This window comes from Mustela nivalis, assembly GCF_964662115.1.
Source record: "Mustela nivalis genome assembly, chromosome: 7".
NCBI classification, from domain to species: Eukaryota; Metazoa; Chordata; class Mammalia; order Carnivora; family Mustelidae; genus Mustela; species Mustela nivalis.
In genome coordinates this window covers 47,617,876-47,643,958 of record NC_139026.1, presented here as the reverse complement: position 1 = coordinate 47,643,958, position 26,083 = coordinate 47,617,876, and the positions used below count along the sequence as shown (strand labels likewise).

The 26,083-nt window shown below is 40.4% G+C and overlaps 2 long non-coding RNA genes and 1 pseudogene across 8 annotated transcripts in view; 2 read left to right on the top strand and 1 right to left on the bottom strand.

Annotated features, from left to right (window-relative positions):
• Positions 1 to 16,664, bottom strand: part of LOC309870548 — a 149,882-nt gene extending 133,218 nt beyond the window's left edge. Inside the window, exons 1-2 of the long non-coding RNA XR_014314671.1 lie at positions 16,592 to 16,664; positions 8,166 to 8,240 (exon numbers count right to left, since the gene is read on the bottom strand). This is a non-coding gene — a long non-coding RNA (uncharacterized lncRNA). The remainder of the gene's footprint in view (positions 1 to 8,165; positions 8,241 to 16,591) is intronic.
• The window catches only part of LOC309870549, a 182,227-nt gene that overhangs the window by 134,213 nt on the left and 21,931 nt on the right, over positions 1 to 26,083 (top strand). For 3 of the 6 annotated variants that reach the window (XR_014314685.1, XR_014314686.1, XR_014314688.1), the window contains exons 5-6: positions 8,404 to 8,536; positions 12,791 to 12,872. This is a non-coding gene — a long non-coding RNA (uncharacterized lncRNA). Of the gene's footprint in view, positions 1 to 544; positions 654 to 726; positions 1,747 to 8,403; positions 8,537 to 12,790; positions 12,873 to 26,083 lie in introns of those variants that run through there. The other 3 variants (XR_014314687.1, XR_014314689.1, XR_014314690.1) reach the window with 3 other exon arrangements.
• LOC309870538 (tubulin alpha-1B chain pseudogene) lies at positions 19,518 to 21,177 on the top strand (annotated as a pseudogene). Its single transcript has one exon. The product of its transcript is annotated as a tubulin alpha-1B chain pseudogene (transcript).

Here is a 26,083-nt window from a genome sequence, read left to right as displayed (position 1 = left end):
CTCATTTGGAACATATTTCTCATGAGTTTGATGACATTTTAACTCTATGCCCCTCCGTTTGCATTTCATGGCAAGTTTCCTGTTCGTGCTAAAGATAGTCATAAACAAACTCTGTGGTCTGTATCTCAAAAAAGGAAACACATGTAAAGTCCAGTTACCATCGCTTTTCTCCGAGAATGGAAAGGCTCTGCTTCCTAGAGGGTGACATCCATTGGCAGATTGCCCTTTGACCGGCAGTAAATGGCATGTCTGAACTCAGGGCCTCTCCTTTTTAGAAATCATTCAAAAGAATCAGGTGATTCATTGCAAAAAAGGGCTCTTCCTCTAGGAATCTTTCAGCAAGGAGTTTCAACGTGACTGAACTTTTATATAACTGAAGTCATCCATGATGTTCTGATGAGCATGGGCATAATGTACCACCTATGTAACTGGGACATCAAGAAGTTCTGACCTTTTAGTTAAGTAAAATGAAATGATTCTCTTAGTCTGATGGTTGAATGGGTCCTTTTTCAAAAGAAATTCATAAAAGTTTAATTCCATTTAGGTGAGACCCATCATGATCTTGCTTGGAAATGAGTTATCCTACAGCATAAGTTTTATAGTGACTGATTTCCTCTTCTGTTCAACATAGCAATTACTTAGCTGTGTTCTTATGTGTGAAAGCACATTCTCTAGAGTTCAGTTTATTTGGCTTCACTCCTGATGACGCTGGGAATAAAATTTCAGCATAATCTCCCGAGGATCCATGAACAGGAAATTATCCAATGACGAAACTCCAGCGAGACAGCAAAAGACCAGCTAGCAACTGAAGTTGAAGATGTTGGATGGCAGGAGCCTGGAAACAAGCATAAAGGGAATGGCTCCTGGGAATAGAGGGAGAATCTCCCAGGCAACTCCCAGGAAATAATTACCTTTCTTATCAAAGTCCCCAGAGTTCCATCCTTTGTTCACAGTAGACTCACAGACAATGGGAATTCTCAAGGAGACGTGTTTTGGATAGTATTCTCAACATGCACTCTGGATACAGTGTGAGAGACTGCAGCTCACATGACCTGCATTGCACAAATACGTGCAGCCCTGAGCAGGAGCAGATAAGGAATTAACATTTCCCAACATGGGAGCCTCAGATCCCTAAGTTTCCATTAAGGGACTTAGGGGAATCAGAAACTACACAAAAGATTCAGCCAAAGTCTCCTTCACTGAGTGTGTATTATGTCCAAGTTGCTCTGCTAGGTTCTGGGAATAATCGGCAAATGAGACAGCCCTAGTCCCTGATAGAACAAAGCTCGTGTTCTACTGCAGTTGTTCAGCAGTGTAACAACGACTTTCAAAATGATGTAATTAAAATGTGGGACGTATCAGATGTTAGGAGAGCATATAACAGGGAACATTACCTGGTCTGAAGTTCAAAGAAGGCTGCTCTGAGGACGTGTTGTAAAATCTGAGAGCCCCTAAAGGATGAGTTTTAGGTAACTAGTCAAAGAGGTGGGGCCAGAACATTATAGACAGAAGGGGAAATGCAAAGACCCTCAGGTAGAGAGGAGAGTGGTATTCTCAAAAGATTGAGCGACAGCCAGGTGGCTGGAGCACAGATGCCAAGCAGGTGGGGAGACAGCAAAGCTCTGAAGGCTGTCAAGGATTTGGGGTCTGAACTGGGAGGTGGGATATGGTGGACCATTAAATTGTAAGAGTAACATAAGTTGTATTGCTTGTAAACACATAATAAACAAATTGCAAAATACCAAATGATATGAAAAACTCCTTGAAAGTTTCCTCTTACCATCTACCCTCGACCCCAACTCATAGTGGTTAAGAGTAACCACAATGAACAGTTTTGTGTGGCTGTAAGTATTTTAAAGGGAGGGTTGCTTTGCATTGTGCTTATATAAATTAAATTATACTATGCCTATTGTTGTGCAATTTTTCATTTAATCATATGACTTAACCATCTTTCCATAATTTCTGTATTTATATCTACCTCATTTTTTATTTCAAGACCTTTTTCAAGATTCCAGGTAGTATTGCCAGAGGCTTCCAGGAATATGGAATTCTAAGCCAGCACCAAAGCCTCTGTCTCCCACTCTAAAGAATAGAAATTCTCAACCAACTCTGATCAAAATAATGTTTTAAGTACATAACTCAGCTCAAAAGAGGGAGAGGAAAACCCACAAGTGTCAGAAACATGGAGGGAAAGCAAATCCAGAATGGGGAATGGGGTTCTCAGTCTCCATTAGAGGCATAGGTGTCTAAGGCCTGTGGTTCCCATTCAGGCAGGGATAGAAGATGAGTACTGAGTTGTGCAGAGGACTTGAGCAAAAACAGAGTGAACAAGACAGAAAGACTTACTCTACCAGGTATCAAGGCTTAACATTAAGACAGTACAATACTGGCATGATTTCCAGGTGAATTATAGATCTAAGTGTGAAAGAGAATAAAACCTCTAGGATTTAACACAAAAAGAGTATCTTTGTGACCTCGAGGCAGGAAGAAAAGAGCAGAAGAAAGGAGAAAGGGAAAAAGGGAGATAGGATGAGAGAGAGCAAGAGACACAAATATATGGGGTCATATGCAGCAAAAGCAAAGGCAAAACCAAAAGCAAAATACTTCTGCTGGGAGACATCCACAACAGCTCAGAAGACACATGACTCCAAAAACAGAAAGTTAAAAAAACAAAAAACAAAAAAAAAACCAATACCTGTAAAGCTCTCAGTAAAATTACAAATCACAACCAAAACAAATGCTCAATGGGAATTGCATTAAATGCATAGATTATCTTAAGGATAATTGACATCTTTAGTGTAATAGGTGATTTATTAATTACTTACTACGTGCCTGACACTGGGTAGAGTGCTCTAAACAGCTCATTTTACTTAGCTCATTTTTTCAACTCTCATCCTTGACACAGGAGTTAACGAATATTATTGCTCTCATTTTACAAACAAGAAAGCCACGCCTTAGGGGCACCTGGATGGTGCAATCAGTTGAGCGTCTGACTCTTGGCTTTGCCTCTGGTTATCATCTACAGGTCAGGGGATCAGCCCCGCCTTGAGCTCTGCACTCAGCTTAGCGTCCGCTTGAGATTCGCTCTCTCTCTCCCTGCCCCCTCCCACTCATGCTCTCTCTCACAAATAAATAAATAAATCTAAAAAAAGAGAGGAAGGAAGGGAGGGAGGAAGGAAGAATGAAAGAGAAAGGAAGGAAGGAAGGGAAAGCCACACCTTAGAGGAGTGAAGCAAATGTTCTGAGATGACCTAGGAAAGAATTGGACTCCAGTGGTCAGACCTCAGGCTCCTCACCATGTGACACTATGCAGAAACATGGACTGTACTATATATTCAGGTGTTATTTTTCTATCCTTCAATAATAGTCCAGAAAGATTTTTTTTAAGTATTTGTTGCTTTAGGTGTTTTATAGTTTGTTTTCATTTCTTAAGTTTTACTTTATTATGTTATATAGTTTGCTTTTAATTCTAGTTAGTGGACATAAAGTTCAATATTGGTTTCAGAAATAGAGTTCAGTGGTTCATTATTTACATACAACACCCAGTGCTCATCACAGGTGCCCTCCCTAATATCCATCACCCATCTAGCCCATCTCCCTTCCCTCCATCAACCCTCAGTTTGTTCTCTTATTGTTAAGAGTGCCTCATGATTTGTTTCCCTCTCTTTTCCCCCCTCCCATATGTTCATCTGTTTTGTTTCTTAAATTCCACACATGAGTGAAATCATGACTTATGTCACTTAGCATAATATACTCTAATTCCATCCATGTTGTTGCAAATGGCAAGATTTCATTCTTTTTGATGGCTGAGTAATATTCCATATATATATATATATTCCATATATATATATATAATCTTCTTTATCCATTTATCAGCCAGTGGACATTTGTGCTCTATTCCATAATTTGGCTATTGTTGATAATGCTGCTATAAACATTGGGGTGCATGTGCCCCTTTAAATCAGCATCTTTGTACCCTTTGCATAAATACTTAGTAGTGTCATTTCTAGGTCATAGGATAGCTTCCTTTTTTAACTTTTTGAGGAGTCTCCATACTGTTTGCCAGAGTGGCTGCACAAGTTTGCATTCTCACCAAAAACGTTTTATAGTTTTTGATGCTACTGTGAGTGAGAACCTTCTTTCCATTACATTTTCTAAATTGTACTGTTGGTGATTGAGAGATTGATTTTTTTTTTAATCTTGTATCTGACTACTAAGTGGTCTTATTAGTTTTTTAGTTGATTCTCTTGGATATTCCAGGCTGTCAAGATGAGATATGTAAATAATGACAACTTCCTCTCTTTCTCCTAATTATTTGCCAATGTTTGTGCATTTTTATGGCATTTTATGGCATAATCCTGTGGTGGAGGGGAGTCCTTAATGCATTCCAGGCAGCAGGAACTCTGTGTTTTGAGCACAAGGTTATGAAACAGGTTGACCCATTCCAGAAATTAAGAATAGTTTGACATGACTACAAGATGCAGTGCAAATGAGGACAGCAAAACACAATGACTTGAAAGACGAGGATATTGTAGGATAACAAACCATTAAAAGAACTTCAGCAAGGCTGTGCCGTGAAAAGCCTTACATTTTAGAAAAATCATCAAGTCAACAGTGTGGAAGACTGAATGAGGAAGGGAATACTGAAAAAAAAAGGAGATAGGCAAGGAGACTGTGACAATAATTCATGCAAGGGAGGAACCATCTGTGGAGTAAGAGGAAAAGGGTATGAATTTGTGAGAATCAAGTTCCTACTCATTCAGTCGCCTGCTAGTTGTGATTTTTTTTTTAAGATTTATTTATTTATTATAGAGAGATCAAGTGCATGAGCAGAGGGGAGGGGTAGAGGGAAACAGGGAATCTCAGGCAGACTCCCTGCTGAGCACAGAGCCCAACAAGAAGCGTGATCCCACAACCCCCAAAACCATGACCTGAGCCACAACCAAGAGTTAGAGGCTTATCCCTCTGAGCCACCCAGATACCCCAGCCTTCTAGTTATGATCTTGAAACAGTTACTCAATCTCCCCAAGATTCAATTCTTCTAATCTGTAAAATTAGGATAATAAGGTAGATCTGGTATGGCTGTGAAGGTTAAGCAAGATAATGTACGTGACATACACTAAAAAATGGTAGCTCTTTATGGCAGAGCTACACAAGGGTGGTGAGAATGAAGCTGAGGTCATGGATTCAGAAAACGGTACCATCCAAGTGTTAAGTCAAAGCTATCAGGGAAAACAAACTGTGACATCTAAGTTATGAAGGACGGTAAAGCTGTATGACACCCTTTCAGCCACATCCCAGGTTCCACCTCTCTTGCGCTGTCTGCTTTCTCTTCCCCCTCCCCATGCCCCACTGTTAAGACTGCTGTGGTGATTGGATTTACATCGGACGGAGCTGAACTACATGGCTCAAAACTTAGGGGGCCAACTCAACAACAACAAAAAACCCAATTAAAACATGAGCAAAAGACTAGAATAGACATTTCTCATTTCTCCAAAGGAGATATGTGGATAGCCTACAAACCCATGAAAAAAGGGCTTTTAATTAGGGAAGTGTAAATCAAACCACAATGAGGTGCCAGTTTGTATCCATTGGGATGGCTATAATTTAAAAAAAAAAGGAAAATAACAAATGTTGGCAAAGATGTGGAGAAATTGGAACTGTTTTCATTCCTGGTGGATGTGTAAAATCATTTAGCCCATGTAAAAAATAGTTTGTTAGCTTCTGAAAAAGTTAAAGATAGAATTAGCATATGACCCAGTAATTCTACTCCTCGGTCTATACTCAAAAGGATTGGAAACAGATGTTCAAACAAGCACAGGTACACACATGGTGTGGTCTGAATGTTTGTATCTCTCCAAAATCACATGTTGGAATCCTAATGCCCAGTGTTATGATGTTAGCAGGTGGGGCCTTTGGAAAATGATTAAGTTATCAGGGTGGGACCCTCATGAATAGGATTAGTGTTACAAAAGAGATCCACAGAGTCCCCTGGCCCCTTATACCATGTGAGGATACAAGAATTCTTTGAGCCAGAAAAAGGCCTTCACCCAACCATGCTGACACCCTGATCCCAGACTTTCAGCTTCCACAACTGAAAGCAATAAATTTCCATATTTATAAGCCACCCAGTCTGTATTTTGTTCAGCAGTTCAAATGGACTATGACAATACAAGTTCATAGAAGCCCTATTTACAAAAGCTAAAAGGTTGAAACAGCCCAATATCTATTAATCAATAATGATAAAATGTGGTATACACATATACTAGAATATTATTCATCCATAAAAAGATATGAAGAACTGATATATACTCCAACATGGAAAATGTAATGCTACATGAAAGAAGCCAGACACAAAAGATTATGATTCCATTTATTTTTTTAATTAAATTTATTTCTTTTCAGCATAACAGTATTCATTATTTTTTCACCACACCCAGTGCTCCATGCACTCTATAATATCCACCACCTGGTACCCCAACCTCCCACCCGCCCTGCCTCTTCAAACCCCTCAGATTGTTTTTCAGAGTCCATAGTTTCTCATGATTCCATTTATAATAAATAACCAGAACAGGGGTGCCTGGGTAGCTCAGTGGGTTAAGCCTCTGCCTTTGGCCCAGGTCATGATCTCAGGGTCTGGGGATCAAGCCCTACATCAGGCTCTCTTCTTGGTGGGGAGCCTGCTTCCCCCCCTTCTCTCTGCCTGCCTCTCTGCCTACTTGTGATCTCTCTCTCTCTCTCTCTCTGTCAAATAAATAAATAAAATCTTTTTATAAATAAATAAATAACAAGAACAGTAGAGGCTGAGCAAAGATTGGTAGTTAGCAGAGCCAGGGAAGTGGGAGAATGAGCAAAAATTACTTAATAGGTACGAAGTTCCCTTTTGGGGTGACAAAAATATTATGGAACTAAACAGAAGTGACGGTTGAACAACATGGTGAATATAGTAAATGCTGCTGAAATTTTCACTTTGAAATGGCTAATTTCATGTAAATTTCATTCACCTCAATAACATAAATAAATGAAATATATATTTTCTAATTATTAAAAAAGACTCTTCACAGAAAGTGAATGTGATTGGCTGCGAGAGTTCATAGACCCTTGCCTCAAGTCACCAATGAACAAAAGAGAGTTTGCATCAAACCAAGCAGTTTCCAGAGAGTTAATGGCCAGGCATTCTCTCCTGTTTCACAATATGAGTAGTCCCAGGGAAAGCAGAGCCATCTCCTACCAATACCATTACCTTCAAGAAGCTGAAACTGCAGGGCGCCTGGGTGGCTCAGTGGGTTGAGCTGCTGCTTTCAGCTCAGGTCCTGATCTCCGGGTCCTGGGATCGAGCCCCGCATGGGACTCTTTGCTCTTTGCTCGGCAGGGAGCCTACTTCCTCCTCTCTCTCTACCTGCCTCTCTGCCTGCTTGTAATCTCTCTCTGTCAAATAAATAAGTAAAATCTTTAAAAAAAAAAAAAAAAAAAAAAAAACCCAAGAAGCTGAAAGTGCATTGGGGCCCTAGTTTTTCTCTCTATTGTCTTGTCTTCCCACTGTTCCCCTGAACACTCCCAGCCTAAGGCTAGTTCCCGGGGCCTTCTGGAGACAATTTTTCTCCCTTTGAGTTGCTGAATTTTCTTTGACTCTGATATTTTTAAAAGTCCTCACGTGGGGAGCCTGGGTGACACAGTGGGTTAAGCCTCTGCCTTCAGCTCAGGTCAAGATCCCAGGGTCCTGGCATGGAGCCCAGATCGGGCTCTCTGCTCAGCAGGGCATCTGCTTCTCCCTCTTACTCTCCCTCTGTGTTCTCTCTCTCTCTCTCTCAAATAAATAAAATCTTTTGAAAAAAATAAAAGTCCTCGCATACCATTACATGAAATTGTTATGTCTTATAAGCTACATGAGAGCAGTGCCTTGCTTCACTGCTATCCCTAGCACATATCACAACAAGAGGATTTAGGTGTTTAGTTGCCCATCTCAGCAGACCTGGGCTTCCTGGTGGCCGAGCATCGCAACACTTGAACAAAAAAAAGTCAGACAGATAAATTGATTTTCAGTTTTAACATTTTAACATTATCATTCCTGTATGCATAGGAAAGGAGATTGAGGACAAACCAGCTAATTTCCTCTAATATCACCCTTCTCCTCCCCAGTCAAAATATCACCTAGGCCCCCTTACCAGCCAATAAAAGGCAGGCTCGTTCTCAGCCTCTTCCACCGCAGCTCTGCGTTGCGGCTGCTCGTTCATCATCACCTGAAGGGAAAAATGCTGGGATATTAATCCAACATGGTTTGAAAAATGGCATAATATCTCACTTGTTTCTTTTTATTCAGAATTCAAATTGTTTAATTTGTTGTATTAAAAAGAGACAAAGCATTAAACGCCCTCTCACTTCGCTCTTTTTCTTTTATTCAAGGTGACTCACTTTTGTCCAGTTACTGACTTCCCAGGAAATGTTGGCAGTGCTAGAAGCTGCAATTGGACTATTTTATTGCTCTCCTTCAACAAAGCCTTAATCTAGCTGTAAGCCTCAAAGAAAGACTCTACAGGTAATAATTACAGACAAGGGTTGTTCCCAAAGAAAAAGATGTTTTGACACTGTTAAGAATCACCATGTGTAGGTGCCTCCTCTGTTAAGCACAATACGTGGGAAGAAGACCAATTTCCTAGTCAGTTTCGGGTTTGAATCTCAGCTCTGCCACTTACTGTATGAGCTTGAGCAAGGTATTAAACAGATCTGAACATCAGTTTATTAACCTTAAAATGGAAATAACAGTTAATTCCTAGGGTTGTTTTATACATTTAATATATTATTGTATTTAAAGGTGACTGGGCGCCTGGGTGGCTCAGTCGATTAGGTGTTTGCCTTCAGCTCAGGGCATGATCCCAGGCTCCTAGATTGTCCCCCTCACTGATTGTCTGCTCAGAGGGGAGTTTCCTTCTCCCTCTGCCTGCTGCTCCCCCTGCTTGTGCTCTCTCTTGCATCTTTGTCTCTCTCTCTCTCAAATAAATAAATAAAATCTTTTTTTGAAATTTTTTTCCATTTTATTCCATTTCATTTATTTTCAGTGTTCCAGCATTCATTGTTTAGCACCATATCCAATGCTCCATGCGATATGTGCCCTTCATAATACCCACCACCAGGCTCACCTATACCCCTACCCCCTCCCCTCCAAAACACTCAGTTTGTTTCTCAGAGTCCAGTCTCTCATGGTTTGTCTCCTCCTCCGATTTCCCGCAACTCACATCTCCTCTCCATCTCTCCGTGTCCTCCATGTTATTCCTTAAGCTCCACAAGCAAGTGAAACCATATGATACTTGATTCTCTCTGCTTGACTTATTTCATTCAGCATAATCTCTTCCAGTCCTGTCCATGTTGATACAAAAGTTGGGAATTCATCCTTTCTGATGGAGACGTAATAATACTCCATTGTATATATGGACCATATCTTTTCTATCCATTCATCCGTTGAAGGGCATCTTGGTTCTTTCCAGTTTGATGACTGTGGCCATTGCTGTTATGTACATTGGAGTACAGATGGCCCTTCTCTTCACTACATCAGTATCTTTGGGGTAAATACCCAGTAGTGCATTTGCTGGGTCATGGAGAAGCTCTATTTTTAATTTCTTAAGGAATCTCCACACTATTTTCCAAAGTGGCTGCACCAACTTGCATTCCCACCAACAGTATAAGAGGGTTCCCCTTTCTCCACATCCTTTCCAACACTTGCTGTTTACTGTCTCGTTGATTTTGGCCATTCTGACTGGTGTAAGGTGGTATTTCAATGTGGTTTTGATTTGGTTCTCCCTGATGGCTAATGATGATGAATATTTTTTCATGTGTCTTTTAGCCATTTGTATGTCTTCTTTGGAGAAGTGTCTGTTCATGGCTTCTGCCCATTTTTTGATGTTATTACTTGTTTTTGCAGTGTTGAGTTTGAGGAGTTCTTTATAGATCTTGGATATCAGCCCTTTGTCTGTAGTGTCATTTGCGAATATCTTCTCCCACTCCGTGGGTTCCCTCTTTGTTTTGTTGACTGTTTCTTCTGCTGTGCAGAAACTTTTGATCTTGATGAAGTCACAAAAGTTCATTTTCCCTTTTGTTTCCTTTGCCTTTGGAGACATGTCTTGAAAGAAGTTGCTGTGGCCGGTGTTGAAGAAGTTACTGTCTATGTTCTCCTCTAGGATTTTGATAGATTCCTGCCTCATGTTGAGGTCTTTTATCCATTTTGAGTTTATCTTTGTGTATGGTGTAAGAGAATGGTCGAATTTCATTATTCTACATATAGCTGTCCAATTTTCCCAGCACCATTTATTTAAGAGATTGTCTCTTTTTCACTGGATATTTTTTCCTGCTTTGTCGAAGATTACTTGACCATAGAGTTGAGGGTTCATCTCTGGACTCTCTACTTTGTTCCACTGGTCTATGTGTCTGTTTTTGTGCCAGGACCATGCTATCTTGGTGATCACAGCTTTGTAGTAAAGCTTGAAATCAGGCAACATGATGTCCCTAGTTTTGTTTCTCTTTTTCAACATTCCTTACCAATGCAGTCTTTTCTGGCTTCATACAAATTTTAGGATTGTTTGTTCCAGCTCTTTGAAAAATGTTGAATTTTGAATGGGATGGCATTGAAAGTATAGATTGCTCTAGGCAGTTTAGACATTTTAACAATGTTTACTCTTCCGACCCATGAGTATGGAATGGTCTTCCATCTTTTTGTGTCTTCTTCAATTTCTTTCATAAGTTTTCTGTAGTTCCTAGAGTACAGATCCTTCACCTTTTTTGGTTAGGTTTATTCCCAGGTGTCTTATGGTTCTTAGTGCTATAGTAAATGGAATCAATTCTCTAATTTCCCTTTCTATATTTTCATTCTTAGTGTATAAGAAAGCAACTGATAAAATCTTTTAAATTTTTTTAAAAAAATAAAGGTGACCTGATACATGTTGGACTCTCAATTAATAGCCATTATCATCATTCTATGCCAGGCTCATCTTATTGAGATGAAATTTCATTTATCTCTTGTTTACATACATACATGCTCAAACACACAAGCATCACCTCACCTGATTTTCAGGCTTATATAATAACACTGCCAAAATAGAAAAGTAAGACAAAATGTATAATGTACTATAGCCATGAAAATGGTTTGTTTGTTTGTTTTGGTTTTTGTTTTTTCAAAAACTCTTAATTATATGAACTCTGCTAGGCCAGACACAACTGCATCAATTTTACCCATATTTGCCAAATGTTACCCAATTTTTGATGCTGCTTTCCTTGTCAAAATTCAGAATTTCCACAAATAATACACTAATATTTCCATACATATGTAGATCCCAATGGGAAACTAAACCAGATGTAATTTAAAAAGAGCATTGAGGAATATATTTTTCAAATACTGTCTGATTCTTGGGGGACTCAGAAATGATTTTCACAGTAAAATGAATTTATATCAATTCAATAACTGGTTAGACAATGCCTACTACCTTCAAGACCCAGGAGAGATCCAAAGTGAAATATGATACAGGCTGTGCCCTCAAGCAGCTTATAGTCTAGTAAAAACCTGATAATATTAGCCATGTGACAGATCTTATTATTCTAACAAGTCCACTTCATCCCAATGTGGCCTATTCAGTGGGTCTCACAGAAATAATTCAGACAAAATCAGTTGGAAATATTACAGGTAATTTTCTAGATTCTTTGGGCAGATAACCTTGTTTTACAGAATAACAAAACAAAATAAAGGTTTCTGAATTATCTCTTGTGGCAACCTCTGTTGTTTGTGTTCACTAGGTAATAACTAAGCTATCCTTTTCTATGTAGATGGCACTCTTATGTATGAGACCATAGCAGAGAAACGTAGGCAAGATTATTTGCACAAGTTATTTCCTTATTTGTACCAAACACTATGACATTTAAGCAACTCGAGGGAAATAAATTTTTACACCGTACTGGATATTCTGTGCTAAGAATTCTTATGCGGTGCACTAGGTAAATTCCATGTAGAATAATTTTCCTTAGGAAACAGAATGTTCATGAAGACACCCTTGTTGATTTTTTTTTCATTGAAAAATGTTCATCCAAAATTTGACTTTACAGACAATACCAGCACACTATGAACCAGACACTTGCAAATCACTGTTGATCTCTGGTATGCTAAGCCCTCTGGGGAGAAGAAGGAATGGAACATCATTTCCTCTCCACCACTAGGTAACTATTAATAGTCCAGCATTCTAATGAAAACCCTCATGACCTGGAAAAGTTAATGTGACTTTCAGTGTCCTATTTATACCGAAGGAATAACTCAGGATCAAATCCAAGATGTATACACATTTTTATACACACACACACACATACACATACACATATACACACAGTTCATGGACTTATTCCACTCATTATGAAAACCAGAAAGAGTTACACAGTCTATATTTCTTTTAGTTCTCACATTACACAGCCAATGATTCAGGACATTGCAAAATACTGAGTTCTTCCAGAAATGCCTTTAGGAAAATGATAGACCAAATTTTGAAGATAATTGTCAGCCACTAAAAACTAACTAATTAATTAATTAATTAAAATAGATGAAAAATCACAGCATTCCTCCCCCTAAAAACTTAATGAAATTCAAAGGTTATGTCAGAAAGCTAAACCAGTAGAACAGGAAAGATAGTCTGAAATAAATTTAGGTATCAATTATATAGACATTGGTCAACTTATGATTTTTTGGCTTTATAATGGTGTGAAAGCAATATGCATTTAGTAGGAATTATACTTTAAATTTTGAATTTCAATGTTTTCCTAGGCAAGTGATATGTGGTGCAACACGGTCTCATGATAGCAGGCAGCACCCAAGCCAGCTACTCCATCATGAGGGTCAGCAACTGGTATGTTTGCAAGCCTTCTGTACATGTACGACCATTATGTGTTTCACGACAGTGTTTCATAAATTACATGAGACAGTCAACATTTTCTTATAAAATAGTCCTTGGGTGAGATGACTTTTCCCAACCATAGGCTAACATAAGTGTTCTGAGCACATTCAAGGCAGGCTAGACTAAACTGTGATGTGCAATAGGTTAGATGTATTAAATGCTTTTTGGCTTAAGACATTTTCAGCTGATGATGGGTTTATTGGGATGAAAGCCTGTCATAAGTCAAGGAAGATCTTACATTACTAAAATGATAATGCGATTATTATTGGCAGAAAGGTGTATCATGCTTTACTAGGCTCTTTTCTTTGTTAGGTGTCCACTTGGACTTCCCTCCCTTGAAGAAGACTCTCCTGGCTCTTCTTAGACCAGGTTAGATGCCCTTTCATGTGCTTCTTATCTTAGCACTTGCAAATAAGCCTGGCAAGAGTTTGGTAAGATAGGTGTAGTTTTTTGTTTTAAAGATTTTATTTATTTATTTGACAGAGAGAGATCACAAGTAGGCAGAGAGGCAGGCAGAGAGAGAGGAGGAAGCAGGCTCCCTGCCGAGCAGAGAGCCCGATGCGGGACTTGATCCCAGGACCCCGGGATCATGACCTGAGCCTAAGGCAGTGGCTCAACCCACTGAGCCACCCAGGCGCCCAGATAGGTGTAGTTTTGATTGCCATTCTGCAGGTAAGAAAACTGTGTTCAGAGAAACAGAGTGACCTGTCTTACTAAGATAAGCAAGCAGAACTAGGAACCAAACTCCCATTAAAATAATTCCAGCCCCCACACTTTGGCTGCAGGTCACAGGGGAAAGGTCATTCAGTGGGCTTCTCTTACATTTATTCTTTTTTTTTTTTTAAGATTTTATCTATTTGACAGAGAGAGATCACAAGTAGGCAGAGAGGCAGGCAGAGAGAGAGGAGGAAGCAGGCTCCCTGCTGAGCAGAGAGCCCAATGCAGGACTCGATCCCAGGACCCTGAGATCATGACCTGAGCCGAAGGCAGTGGCTTAACCCACTGAGCCACCCAGGCGCCCCTCTTCCATTTATTCTAAAATTGCATCTACTCAACATTCAATAGAGAGATGAGCAACTATCTGTTGACATTGGGCAATAAGCATAGAGCATTTGGGTAATTATGATAAAAATGTATTGAACACTAGTGCCAAGTACCGGGTACTTGGTTGGCTGCTTAGTGCATTCTCCCATTTTATTCTTAAAACATCCTGTCATATACAAATGATGATTATTCCCCTCCAACCATTTCCACTCTTTAGTTAAAGAAACTGAGTTAAAGAAACTGAGGCTCAAGGAAGTTAAATAACTAGAACATGACAGAGCAGTCTCTCTCCCGGATTTCTGACTCTGAGTCCACTTGCTTACCCCCCCACACCAATGACCCACTTCAAGCCCTTCCCCCAAACCTTTTCCTTAGATATTCGTTTAAGAGGGGAAAGTGTAGGCTACAAGATAAGTGTTAACCTGATTATCTTAATAACTATTGAAATCTTCCCTTTTATAAACACATAGAGACATATACTAAGAATCCTTTTCAGATTTGGGTTCAAATTCTGATTCAGCCACTTAGCAGATGGAATGACTGTGTTCACATTGCTGAACCTCCCATTTGACAAAAGTTTTCCCCATTTGACAAAAGGAGTTGATAAGACTCAGTCAATAGGGTGGTCACACCTAAAGTGAATCATGTATCAGTAACCTCCAACAGTGGAACCTAGTAGACAGAAGTCACTCAATAAATATCAAGCTCAACCCCTTCGCTTCTCCTGGGTTCTAGCTTTAAACATGGGTGGAAGTTGAGCACACATTAACGAAAAATCTTCTTTCATTCATTAATTCAGCCATTCATCTCAGAATATTGTTGACCTTTCTTGAATCTCTCCAGTTAAGGAGATTTTAAGATGACATCGTCCTAAAATACTTTTTTAAAAACTCTATGTCTGGATGTCAATAGCCCCTTGAACATTTTGTTTTCTGTTTGTTGGTACAAGTGCGCAAATGTATCTATATCTCAAACATATCAGTGATGTTAGATACTTTCTTTAATTCCACAATTATCTATTAATTGCCTCTTGTGCCAAAAACCATCCTACACCCAAGGAGTTCATTGGTCACTGGGTAAACAAACACAAGCATAGCTAGCACACTGAGTGATAATGGTGCCATAACAGAGGCATGTACCAAGTTCCATGGGAGCAAGTCATTTTTTTTTTGAGGTGTTAGGGACTAGTTCACAGCAGAGGTGACATTTGAGTTCACCCACAAAGAATGAGTCAGCTTCTCTAAGGCCTGAGGAACATCATCAGAATCAAATTTCACGGAGAGTATCTTGTTAAAATTATGACCACAAGAATGTCACATCAGAGAAAATACTCTTCTTTTGCTTAGTCCTCATTATTAGAGACAAAAGAGTCGTGCTGACTTTCAGGGTTAATGTGCTAAAGTCATTTGTTGGTGGTTTTACTAAGCAAACGTGTGGTATTTAACTATACCAAAGCCACCGTTCTGTAGCACTTAGGATTCTGAACAACGTGAGTTTCTCCTTTGAGGGCTCATATATAATGAATGCATGTTACATTAAAGATTATCGAAGACTGTGAGCTTTCTTTTTTATGTGCAAGATTGGTAGCTTTTAAAATATTGATGCATTTGTGCAAGTGACTTGACTTGAATTTTACAGTAAACTCAGGAAAGAAAATGTCAAAGTTGAGCAAATTTTAAATGAGGTCTTTAAAAAAAAATACTTCTTAAAATGGGTAATATTTTGAGATGAATTAGTTGAAACATCTCGTCCTGGATCTCAAAGTAAAAGTAGCCCAAGATTACAAAATAGTAGGATTGAAATAGCAATGAAGACTTGCGGAAATGTCCCAAGATTTATTTTTGTTTTATGTGTAACCCATGTTTTCCTACTTTTTGCCTCTAATCATTCTTCCCTATGTCAGCATATGAATATTTCCCATATGCTGACAAATAAGTCTAGTAGCCATTCACATGACACCTGCTATGCTCTTTCCGTCACCTTCATCCTTTCACTGTTCACCATGTCCAACAGGCATTGCCATCAGGAGATGGTGCAGCTGATGCCTAGAGCTGACGGAGACAGCCTGGCCTGCCATTGCCTCAGATAAAGCCAAATTAGTCTGACCTTCAGAGATCACCTAGCTTGGGATTATAGGACTCTTGAACTTATCCCTACTCGCTTAATTACTTGAAGAAAATAGGTTAAGCCTCATAGCAAATCTTGGAAGAAGCTAATGTCCATTTTTATTTGATTAAAGATAAATAAAGGAAGGAAGGAAGGGAGGGTGGGGAGGGAGGAAGGTCCTGTCAAACTGTACCTTTCCCTGAGTGAATGTTTGGTAGAAATGTTCCATCTCCGTAACCACTATGCCTAAATCACTCTTACAATTTCAGATGTTTTGTCCATCTTCCTTAGAAATAGTAACAGCTAAAATTGATATCACATTTTACAAAGCCTTTCTGTATACATTCCTTCATTCGATTTTTGAGTATTCTGTAAAATAGATAATATTGTGATCTCTATTTTCTAGAAGAGAAAATTAAGCAGTCCCTCACATCCAACCTCACTGCCCCCCCGCTTCACTTCTAAACTTTACTAACTGTTCAAGCTACCCTGAAAACAGCATTTCCTCCAGGAAGACTTACCTGACATCCTTGGCATCTGTTCCAATACAGCAAAGTACCAACTGACCAGAAGGAGCTTGAGATGGCCAGAGCCCACCAGACCCATCGCCTAAAGCCTAGAGTTGTCCCATTCATTCCCCTCCAAGGCCATATGAGTCAGTATTTTCCACGTGTGCCAGGATGTGGAAAAGGCTAAGAGGCATTGCCATGGAGTCACAGCTAAGAGCATAGGTTTTGAAAGCACTCAGATGTTCTGTGATTTTATGCAGTTTTCTAGTCCATCTGGGTTTTAGTTTCCTCATCTGAAAACCAGAGAGAGGAACAGCGAACATGTAGAGCTCACTTACTACCATGGAGGTTATCTCATTTTCTTTTCACAACAATAGGGTAGGCAAATCATACAGAGAAGAAGCTGAGGCACAGGAAGGTGAGAGTCACCTTCACCAAGTTGCTTGAACTCATCATGGACAGTATTAGAGCATTGATTCAAACCCACGCCTGGATCCGTAATCATTCCATGACCTTGGGACCATGACTGAACCTTCCCCACAGCCTTGTTATAAGAACTAAATATGATCATCTTTGTGCAAATGACATTCTTGTTTTCTCAGAATCGTAACTGAAGACCAAAACACACCCCGCACTCCTGCCATGCTCTGCAGGCTTTCCTATGAGGCACTGTTGAGAGGTAACTAGAGTTCCCACCCACTGTCATACCCACACCATACCTCACCACCCCAGCCAACAGAAAGGGACTTGCAGACCTGCCTCTTTGCAAGCAGAGCCCATGAAAGAGATTCAGGGAGACAGCTGCTGTGTCTGTACCACAGAGGGAGGGGATATCCATTTCAAAGCCCTCTTTCCTGGAAAGATGGCCTCTGCACTTGACACCCCAAGAATAGACTGGCCACACAGGGTGGTTGAACTTGCCACATCTTGCCATAATTGGCACTGCATGGTGGGCAGAGAGGCACTTGTATCAAGGTTTTACACAACCAGGATGAGAGGGTCAGCTGGAGAAGATGACTAACTCCTGCAAGGGGTCACCAGTATTTGAGGAAACAGCACTAGAGCAAGTCCCTTTCTGACAGGGCGTGTGGAAGCTCCCTCATGCCCTCACCTATGAAATATGGACAGAGTGATGCATTCCCCATGGGACTGTCATGAAGCCCACGTGAGATGATGTATGTGAGCGTCCTTCTGTAGAGCAGACCCACAATTAATGTTAGCTCCCTCGCCACACTCTTGCTACTCAGTGTTTAAAGCCTGGATAAATACTTCAAGTGTGGCAAGTGAGGGGTAGCTTTTCATAATGTCAGATTCAATCTAAAAAGAAAAGTCTGTGTTTGCAAAGTTCTATCTCCCTGGATTACCGGGCAGATTCTGAAATTTATTAACCTTTTTAGTCATTTGTGAGCAAGAGGACTTTTTTGAATAATCAAAAAACCTTCTCATTCTGGCAGCCAAATAAAAGGAGACCAGGTGTTCGGGATTAAAAATGCATTACCCCCACCACGACTTTCTGAGGACGGTGTCAAGAATTTTCTCTTTCATAATATGTACCATTTCTAAAGAAGAGAAAGAGGAGGGGAGAGTGAACAGAGGTGATAAGAGGACTTTAGGAACCCTGGAGGGAGGGAGGACAGAAAAATGAAGGGTGAAAATGGCAGCCAGAATAGGAGAATCTTATTTTTAGCCATTTATGGTCTTCTTCCCTCCCCTTAAAAATAGACCCTCTTCCTGCCCACAGTGAATTGAGTGGACAATATCTAGGGGTTCCATAACACCATTTATGTATCTAGTTGAAGGCATGGACATTGTGTATCTCTTGGACAAGGCTGGGTAGGCCTTTTAACACTAGATAAACAGCCACCAAATTTCCTCTAGAAATGTTTCTGAGAAAAACACCCACTTCCACACTATAATTTTTTTTTAAATGACCTTAGGACAGGGGCACCTGGCTGGCTCAGTCGGTGGAGCATGCAACCCTTGATCTCAGGGTTGTGAGTTCAAGCTCCATGTTGGGGATGGAGATTACTTAAAAATAAAATCTTGAAAAAGAAATTATCCTTAGCACAAGGCTAAGACTTGAAGTAAAACTAAGGTAATTTCTGGTTGCTAATAATACTAACCACACATGTGCTGAGTGTGTACTCTCTTGTGCCAAGCACCATGCTAAGTCTTGACATTCATGGTACCCTTTTGGCAGATGGGGAAGTTTCAACTCGGGAAACTAACAGATGGGATCCAGGCCACGGAGTTCACACCTGGTGGAATTAGTATTCTCATTTGGTCTCATCCAAACCCTGACATTGTCACCACTGCCACATTATCAGCTTTAGAAACCTGTGGTATCCAAGTCGACCTCTGACATGGAGCACCGCAAGAAACGCAGTCCGTGAGAAGGGCAACAACAGAGACACAGTGCTGGTTGCTGTAGAAAGGTGGACTGTTTTACATACAGGCCCTTCAGACTTTGTACACAAGCAGGTTTGTGGTGCACCATGAGGCCATTTTGAGGCGCAGAGATTACATTGGAAAGCCTTCTGTAATTTCAGAGTTTAATGATATGAAATTAGACCTAGCATCCTCAAACAAACCCATTTCAAAACTACAATATCCCTGGCAATGAGCACTTCCATTAGATTTGAGACCATTACGTCTCCATCTCTGTGTGAGGGAAATAGATGCTTTTACATTAGAACAAATACAAAACATCATTTTCATCCAACACAATTTCCTGAACTCCTTCTGGATAAAATTTCCCAATTTTTCAGATATTTGAAACTGCAATAAAGCTTTCCTTTTAGCCCAGTTTCTTGTTCACTTTAACTCCGCAACAAAATTATTCTTAGGTTTTATCATTGGCCTATTTCTTAGATAGGATCTGGGTTTCATTATTTCAACATGGGGTCAAAAATAGAAAAAAATGTTCCAGAAGTGGCTCCAGCACCGCCCCCGACTCAGTGCGTTACTTACCTCGACTCTTAGCTTGTCGGGGACGGTAACCGGGACGCGGTGTCTGCTCCTGTCGCCTGCGCCTGCTAACCCGTAGCCATCATGCGTGAGTGTATCTCCATCCACGTCGGCCAGGCTGGTGTCCAGATTGACAATGCCTGCTGGGAGCTCTATTGCTTGGAGCACGGCATTCAGCCCGATGGCCAGATGCCAAGTGACAAGACCATCGGGGGAGGAGACGACTCCTTCAACACCTTCTTCAGTGAGACGGGCGCTGGCAAGCATGTGCCCCGGGCCGTGTTTGTAGACCTGGAACCCACAGTCATTGATGAAGTTCGCACTGGCACCTACCGCCAGCTCTTCCACCCTGAGCAGCTCATCACAGGCAAGGAAGATGCTGCCAACAACTACGCCCGAGGGCACTACACCATTGGCAAAGAGATCATTGACCTTGTCTTGGACCGAATTCGGAAGCTGGCTGACCAGTGCACAGGTCTTCAGGGCTTCTTGGTTTTCCACAGCTTTGGAGGGGGGACTGGTTCCGGGTTCACCTCCCTGCTGATGGAACGTCTCTCTGTCGATTATGGCAAGAAGTCCAAGCTGGAGTTCTCCATCTACCCAGCCCCTCAGGTTTCCACAGCTGTAGTTGAGCCCTACAACTCCATCCTCACTACCCACACCACCCTGGAGCACTCTGATTGTGCCTTCATGGTAGACAACGAGGCCATCTATGACATCTGTCGTAGAAACCTCGATATCGAACGCCCAACCTATACTAACCTTAACCGCCTTATTAGCCAGATTGTGTCCTCCATCACCGCTTCCCTCAGATTTGATGGAGCCCTGAACGTTGATCTGACAGAATTCCAGACCAACCTGGTGCCCTATCCCCGTATCCACTTCCCTCTGGCCACCTATGCCCCCGTCATCTCTGCTGAGAAAGCCTACCATGAACAGCTTTCTGTAGCAGAGATCACTAACGCGTGCTTTGAGCCAGCCAACCAGATGGTGAAATGTGACCCTCGCCATGGTAAATACATGGCTTGCTGCCTGTTGTACCGTGGCGATGTGGTTCCCAAAGATGTCAATGCCGCCATTGCCACCATAAAGACCAAGCGCAGCATCCAGTTTGTGGACTGGTGCCCCACTGGCTTCAAAGTGGGCATTAATTACCAGCCTCCCACAGTGGTGCCCGGTGGAGACCTGGCCAAAGTCCAGCGAGCTGTGTGCATGCTGAGCAACACCACAGCCATCGCTGAGGCCTGGGCTCGCCTGGACCACAAGTTTGACCTGATGTATGCCAAGCGTGCCTTTGTTCACTGGTATGTGGGGGAGGGCATGGAGGAAGGGGAGTTTTCTGAGGCCCGTGAGGACATGGCTGCCCTTGAGAAGGATTATGAGGAGGTTGGTGTAGATTCTGTTGAAGGAGAGGGTGAAGAAGAAGGAGAGGAATACTAATTACCATTCCTTTCAGCCCTGCAGCATGTCACACTCCGAACTTAAGCTTCAACATTAGCTGACAGGCGTTAAAGCTTTTTGGTTAGATTGTCTTCACTTTTAACTGTGATCATGTCTTTTCCATGTGTACCTGTTGCATTTCTCCATCATGTCTCAAAGTAAAGGCTTTAAGAAAGAAAAAAAAAAAAAAATGTTCCAGAAAAAGACTTTTGATATTTTCTCTATAATATAATCAACTGTATCTTTACGCCATTTTGCTCAACCCCTGCACATCATATGGGAGATCCTTGAACAGTTACAAATCTACCACAAACAAAAGTTTCTGGTACTTAGGTAATGAGAAATGTCTTAAAGATGATAAGCACATGCTCTGGTTTCTCTTCAGATCGTATAAATCTTTCGCCTTTTAAAGATGATAAACACAATGTATTCATAATAGATTGAGAGGTTAAGCAACCCAAATAGAAAGGAAACATTCTCCAATCGTATGTGAATGAAGATTGCATAATCACAATTAGGAAAATTTTCATATCTTTTTAAACACAATAAAATGTTTTCATTTCATCATAGGTAATTCCTGTTCAGGAAAGAGACAGACCCAAGTGTTTGGAGGTGTTAGTCAGTTGGAGAATATAGACTCACCAGGTATAACCAATATTTCAAACTTGACCTATTTTTGCCCAGTTATGGATATGCCATAATTTGTTTACTCATTCACCATTTTGATAGACATTTACATTGTTTTTAGTTTGGAGCTATTACAAATAAAGCAACTTCCAATACTCATATACAAGTCTTCATGTGGACATACGCCTTCCAATTCTCTTGCATTAATAGCTAGCAGTGAAGTGACTGAGTCACATAGTAGGTTTCTATTGTACTTTTTAAAGGTCAAGGTATTTGTCAAAATAGTTTATCACTTTGCATTCCTACCAGCATTATATGAGAATGTCAGTTGCTCCATACCAGAACACTTGGCGTGGTCTCTGCTTTTTAATTTTGGACAGCAAGTTGGTGTGTAGTAATATCTTATTATGGTTTTCATTTGCATTTCCCCAGTGACTAATAACTTTTAATGTTTTCATTTGTCACTTTTATAGCTTTTTTGATGAAGTGTCTACTCAAATCTTTGCCCATTTTAAAATATATCATAGACCTGATCATACGAAGATCCTGAAAATCCAGGGTTCTTCATACATTCTGAATGTAAGGCCTTTATCAGGTATATGATTGACAAATATTTTCCCCAGACTTGAAGTGAACTTTTCATTGAGATCACACTGAATCTATCTATTAATTTAGAGAACTGCCCTCCTCACTATATTGAGTCTTCCAACCTGTAAACACATTATGTCTCTCTATTTTGGTCTTCTTTAATTTCTCTCAGCAATATTTTATAGTTTCCCATATACCAATCACTCACATCTCTTCTCAAATTAATCCCCAAGTATTTCATATTTTTATATTATTTTAAATCATTCTTGTTTCAATGTCTGCTTATTCATTGCTAGCACTATATATTGAAGTCCAATGGATTTTTGCATATGTTTTCACATTCTGCAGTCTTGCTAAAGTCACTTATTAATTCTGGGAGCTCCTTCATAGATTACATAGGAATTTCTATGTACTATGTAAATGATCATGTCATCTCTGAATAAAGAAAGTTTTATTTTTTCTTTCCAATCCAGATAGCTTTATATCTTTTTTCTTGCCTGATTTCAAGAAAACTGACTCCAACATCCCACAGTCCTTCCAAAGAACACAAAGTACTAACTCATTGGTGTCAGCACCTTGTACGAATTCCTCAAGTGGAGAAGGCTGTCCATCAGTATTAGACCAGCTTTAGAAACCCCAAGTCACATCAGTACTAGACTCTTAAATTTGCCCTTCAATGACTTCAGCTTCCAGCATGTATATATTTACACTTACATGTGCATGCAGCATTTTTTTTAAAGCCTTCCCACTAAGCTCAGATAGCCCATTCTAGAACCAGGCCTCCCATTCCAAACCCATTCTAAACTTCTCATATGGGTTTGGTCATCATTATGGATTCTCTTTTTATTATAATGTGTTATTCCTCAAAGCCATTTGATATCTTTGCCAAATGACCTAAGTTGAGTCCATTTTAATTCATTTGATACTTTTCTAATAATGTTAAACTTCAGAAAGGAAAGTGTCAGAGTTTTATCCACTACTTCCCAGAAGGCTCCTTGCACATTATGCAAATACACCCATCTTTTTTTTTTTTTTTTTTTTTTTTTTTTTGCAACCTCCCAGAAAGGCAATATTTGTCAACGTAAAACAAAAGTTCTGTTGCAGGCTTTCCTCTACACTGGTATCTGATGGCCTTCTATCTATCTAAAAGAGACTATTCTATAGATTGTTCTCAGGTTAAAGGATATCTGCCCCAAGGAAATTTGTAAATTCTAACACTAGAAATAGAAGCTACAGGCAACTTTCAAATAACAATTTATTCTAGTTTTTAAAAACTACTAGAGCTTAGTCTCATTGGGCATCCCTCTAAAGAAGTTTTTTCAAAAGTAAGAAGAATGTTTTAGGAAGATGAATATGGCAGTGATTTGAAGAGTAAATGAGAATTGGAAAGAGAAGTGAATCGGAAAGATCAGTTACCAGACTATTGTACTAATCCAAGTCATATATAATAAAGATGTCACCCAGAACTAATAGTAATAATGGAAAGAAAACAGTGAATGAGATTTTTTTTAAATAGAGAAATTAAATAAGATTTAGAAAATGAACTATGAAGAAGAAGGGAGGGGCGCCTGAGTGGCTCAGTTGTTAAGCAACTGCCTTCAGCTCAGGTCATGATCCCTCGTCCTGGGATCAAGCCCCACATCAAGCTCCTGGCTCAGCAGGGAGCCTGCTTCTCCCTCTCCCACTCCCCACTTGTATTCCCTCTCTAGCTGCCTCTCCTTCTCTGTCAAATAAAATTAAAAAAAAAAAAAAAAAGAAGAAGAAGAAGAAGAAGGGAAAGAAGTCAAAGATGGCTAACTAGTAAAGAAAATGGTAGCCCACTTGCAGAAGAAAATGGCTAATACATAGGAAAATATGCCCCTGCCCTGGCAGGGGCAAGTCTGAGTGGAAAGGTGATCAGCTAGATGGTGGACATGTTGAGTCTGACTCCAGTGGTTGAGAGGCAGTAGGAATTATTGAAAGAGTGTTGGGTAGGGATCAGGAAACCTGAGTTCAGTCGTGGTTAGGAGACCGTGACAGACACTGTGGGACCCGGCCCAACCCTCATTTTCCACTGTGCCATCTTCCTTTCTAGTCTCAAAGAAATCAGATTTAGTTTCTGCATTGGCCCAACTTGGTAGTCCTTGTGCTTCAGAGGAGGCTGGACTCAGCCTCAGGGGGTAAATTCTGATTGGTCTAAGTCAATCGCATCTCCCTTTCCCGGAGCAAGTCCCAAGTCTGGTCAATGAAGCATGAAGGAAAATTGGCTGTGTGATTCAGGGTAATGAACTCTCACTCTTAAGAAGAGCTATACCATGAGTGAAATAAGTCAAGCAGAGAGAGTCAATTATCATATGGTTTCACTTATTTGTGGAGCATAACAAATATCATGGAGGACAAGGGGTGTTAGAGAGGAGAAGGGAGTTGGGGTAAATTGGAAGGGGAGGTGAATCATGAGAGATTATGGACTCTGTAAAACAATCTGAAGGGTTTGAAGTGGCGGGGGGATGGGAGGTTGGGGTACCAGGTGGTGGGTATTATAGAGGGCAGGGATTGCATGGAGCACTGGGTGTGGTGAAAAAATAATGAATACTGTTTTTCTGAAAATAAATAAATTGAAAAAATTTAAAAAAAAAAAAAAAAAGAAGAAGAAGAGGAGCTATACCAGAAGAGATGGTCTGTTCTTTCAGTGGACATTGCCAGGTATGAATAGGGCAGTAGGAACCGCTTGTAGGCATCTAACCACCAGTAGCTGGCCTGTGAGCAGACCAACAAGCTGAGGATAGCAGAGCCAGGAGAGAGAAAAATTGGGCCCCTGAAGCTGTCATTGAACTGCTATACTAATCAACCTTAGCATGCCATACTCTTGTATTTTTTGTTATGGAAGATCACACATTTAAGCCAGTTTCATCGGGATTTCTGTTACTTGAAGCTAAAGCCATCCTCACTCACCCAGCAGCTTTGGCCTAAACCAATTTACCCTGCACACTACCATTTCTTCCACTGTAAATTGAGAGTGCTCTCTCTAAGAACTCTTCCAGCTCTAACCACCCATGGTTTTATTATTACAGATAAAAATAGAGGTCAAAAGGAAGAATGAACATCAAGAGAAAGAGCAAAAGAAATATACAGATACATCTATGTAGTATAAGACTTAGTGTCTTAGGAATAAATGAGATTGTCAGGTGAATCTTATTGATTGCTATATATGTTAACAATAACATCTTATTTTATCCTCACAACATTCTGCAAAGTGGACATCATTCCCATTTTCTGTGAACAAACCAAGACAACAAATATCAAGAAAAACATGAACAATGTCCCAGACTCTAAGGGATTGTCAGAATTTCAACAGTATCACATGTTTCAGACAGGTCAAGAAGAATGAAGACTAAGAAAAGGTCAAACATCTTGATGACTTGGGAAGTTCTTATTGCTTTCAAGATAACTGTTGCCAGAAAGTCATAGGGATGAAAGAGAGGGTGAACACAGGGAGTGAAAAGTAAGACATGTTAAGGAAGTAAAGACCATTTTTATCAGAAGGTTAGCAGTCAAATAAAAGGGAAAGATGAAAAATTACTTGAAGGCAGGAACAAGTTTAAGAGAAAAATTATTTTGTTTCTTGTCTAAAGGACCCGACCATACTGGTGGGCAGAGGGAAAGGGACCTGTGGAGGAGTGGAACAGAAGGAGGGCCTCATTGGTGGAACTAGTTCTGGAAAACACAGGAGATGTGCTGTTTGCCTTCCCTCTGCTGCCTGCTCCTTGAGCTCAGGCTGAATTGAGGGTTCTGAGGGCCGATCGATGGCCAGCCTGAGCTGATGTAATCACTGCTACAACATATGAATAATGAATGAACATTATTTCTTTTATGTGTTATTTTAATAGCCCTTTATAAAAGGAT